This window comes from Papaver somniferum, chromosome 7 (assembly GCF_003573695.1).
Source record: "Papaver somniferum cultivar HN1 chromosome 7, ASM357369v1, whole genome shotgun sequence".
In the NCBI taxonomy this organism is placed as follows: Eukaryota; Viridiplantae; Streptophyta; class Magnoliopsida; order Ranunculales; family Papaveraceae; genus Papaver; species Papaver somniferum.
This window is the reverse complement of record NC_039364.1, coordinates 123,203,361-123,206,777: the sequence shown is the minus strand read 5'-3', so window position 1 is coordinate 123,206,777 and position 3,417 is coordinate 123,203,361. Positions and strand designations below refer to the sequence as shown.

Sequence of the window (3,417 nt, the reverse complement as noted above, 5' to 3'; positions counted from 1 at the left end):
CCAACGTTATCATTTGAAAGAATTTTCTGATACGGGTAATCATGCGAAAAAGGCTGAAGAATTATTTAACATGCGTCATGCTTCTTTGAGGAATGTAGTTGAAAGATTGTTCGATGTTGTGAAGTCTCGTTTCTTGATCTTTAAGTCTCAACCTCCATTTCCGTATCAGGTGCAAGCGGAGATAATGACAGCTTGTGCAGGCCTACACAACTTCTTACGAAAAGAATGCTGTTCAGATGAGTTTCCGGTCGAGGAAGAGGAAGATAGCCATCCATCAACACTTGTAAATGACGATGAAATTTTGACACAACAAACTCAAGAACAACAACGTCAAGAAGCTAATGCATGGAGAAAGAGTATAGCGGATGATATGTGGGAAAATGTTCGTGAACAAAGTGAGTTAGAATTGTATGGAGACCGTTAAATTGAAGGGAAAAAAAATTATCTCGTTGCACAAAATAACATACTATTGATACAGAGATGTGATCATTTTCATTTATTTTTTTCTTTTGATTAAAGATCAATGTTATTTGCAAATAAGGGTTTATTGTTTCTTAAAAGAAAATGAGTTAGGAGTGAACTCCCTCAAACTCTCTCTAATAAACTCTCTTTAATAAACTCTCTCAAACTCCCTACACTCCCCCAAACTCCCTGAACTCAAAAACACAAAACTCTCTCAAACTCCCTACACTCTCTCAAACTCTCTCAAAATCCCTGAGATTTAAAATACACTCAACTCCCCCGAAATCATTCGAGGACTCACCCCCTGTAAGACTTTTTTTTTCAAGAGGGTTAGTATGTTGATCTCTTTTAATTAGTCAATTTCGTTTCATCATGTTTAATTTTTGAATTAAGGTTATTTAGTAATTAAATTTTGTTGTTCTTATTTGATTAGTCAATTTCTTTTCCATCAGGTTTAATTTTTGAATTAAGGTTATTTAGTAATTAAATTTTGTTGTTCTTATTTGATGAAACAGGCTGTGGTTATCTTTGCGTCAGCCTAATTGGTCTGCATCTTCAATTCTCTTACGATTTCAAATTCAGCAATAATAGTAGAATCGGCAGGTTCATGTTGCGGTTCAATAGTAATTCATCTATTGATAAGATTTCACGGATCTTATATACCCACACGCATCAACTGTGGTTCTTATTTCTATGATCCCAGGTCTGATTCATTTTGGTCATTTTAAATTCGATAGGTTCCTGAGACGTTATTATTTATCTTTTGATTTTATAGGTGTTTTCAAAAGATTAGATTAGATTTGATTGTAATTTCAGGTACCCATTTCCGGAGCCGTCTGATTGATCATCGACCAATCGTTGTAATTAAGTAATTATTGTTTTGGTCTTTGTTGGTTGTTTTCGTTTAGTTTTTTCCTATACTGGCAATGGTTTTTGTGGTTGAAGTTTGTTAACTGAACTTACCCTGAATCCATGAATTAGTCATTTTTGTTAAAATTTTCAATTTTGTGTGGCCATTTTAAAGCATTTTTATTTGTTTTTTGAGACGGATGGCCATTCGAAAGCTCTAAGAAGAGAATGGAAGAAGATAACAAAATTAATGACACTGTATGTCTCCACCATTTTCTAGCTAACCAGTTAGAGTTTAGTTGAATTTTAGATAGTTAGGGTGTGTAACTAAAAGGAATATAACCAAAAGACCATTTGGAGTTAGCTTTATAACAACAATTTCGGTTTTTTTTTTTTTTTCTTTCTTTTTTTCTTTAGCTTTTGGAAAGAGGCAATGTATGTTCTCAACTCCAATTTAGTTGATAAAAAATATATGACCATAAATTTCTTGCTCATAGTTTTCTACTTTGTTGATCATACTTGATAAAAAAAATACAAAAAGCAATGTATCTACTTTCTTACTCATAGTTTTCTTTTCCCTTAAATTTCATTCTTATGTTCGTGTCTTTCTTTCGTTAGTAATACGATCATTTTGAATGAAATGTTGGGTATTTTTTATACAAACAGTGCTCTCTCAACTTTTGGAAAGATAGTGGGAAAAGATCATGACCTAACTATGAGGATTATGTGGTAATGTCACCTGACTCACCTGTGTGTGCGGTGTTGCTATGACTTTTTTCTTTCTTTTTTTTAATTGGTTCTGAGTTTTGGAGAACATATGATTCTTCCTTCTAACAACGATGATGATGGAGTCTTAGAATAATGCATGTAATATGCTGACCACAGGTGATCTCAAAGTAAAGGTACCTTTTTTAGTCCATCCATCCACCATCACCCCTATAACAACCATTTCGTGTTTTCCTGCAACAAACTCATGTCTCCGTCAACGAACCAATTAGTGTGTGTAAAAGGAATCAAAATGCATTTGAACTTATTGATTGTACCGAACAAGTTAGTGTTTGTCATTTTAACCTTTATCAACAGTTCAATGATTGGTTAATTTCATTGTATCCATGTAGACCTCCATTTTGTGTTTGAAACCATTACTTTGGTAGAATGTGGGCGGAATCCCTTATAGGTTCCTATTGCTAAGCAAGGATAATAACCAACATAAATCTTCATGTTATAAGCGTTGTGTTTGTACTCTTTATGTATAATTTAGATGTTGCAAAAGCCAGAGAAATAAGTAGGTCCAACACATAGTTGCAAGCTTATTTTAGGTGTTAAAACTGATTTTCTTTAATTCATGATTAACAATTCTCTGCTCCCATAATATTTGTGAATTATAAGAGTAGAACATCAGTGATGTACGTCGATACATGTAGCGATTCTTTACACTGCACCACAGTTCTTCAATATTGGTTTGTTCTGAATTGGCATCTCAATAGTGAGTACCTTTCAGTTTGAACAAGAGCGTTGTTGCTAGGGTCTTGGAAGATTTCATGCCAAAGAGAACCAACTATGGAGAATTTGCATGTTGCTGCTTTATGATTCATCTTCTCTTATAATTTTAATGGTTTCAAAGCTCCCACACCCCAATATCAGTATTAATGCCCTGTTTTTTACTTTTTTACCTGTTTTTTTACCTATTTTTCAATATCTCAAAGCAACAACTAATAAGTAGCAATATTAATAGCAAACCAAACAAACAATGTCTTGAAAATCTTAAAAAAGAAGTAGCAGTAGTCACAGACACACACTAAGTCTTGAAAATGAGAAAATCTGATAAAAGAACAACTAGCAGTCTAGCAGTGCTGTAGTGGCCTTGAATATTGATCTTCTAATCCATGTCAGCAGCACTTGTGGTGTCATCATTGTTGATAGGACCAAGTAACGCTGCAAAAAAATAATAATAGCAGTTAGTAACCATTATACTATATATATTCCTGCCAAACACAAGTAATAATGTAATATGTTACCTTCTTCAATTTCAACATCATCATCTGGTATGTAATCAAATAGAAGATCAAGTTGTATTGGCTTCCTTAGCCAGCTTTGTGTGCGAAG

The 3,417-nt window shown here is 33.6% G+C and overlaps 1 long non-coding RNA gene across 1 annotated transcript; it reads left to right on the top strand.

Moving 5' to 3' along the window:
- Positions 1-685: 685 nt before the first annotated feature.
- LOC113293329 lies at positions 686-1,574 on the top strand. The gene is made up of 3 exons (XR_003332221.1): positions 686-791; positions 978-1,165; positions 1,279-1,574. It is a non-coding gene; the product is annotated as an uncharacterized LOC113293329 (long non-coding RNA).
- The last annotated feature ends 1,843 nt before the right edge of the window (positions 1,575-3,417 follow it).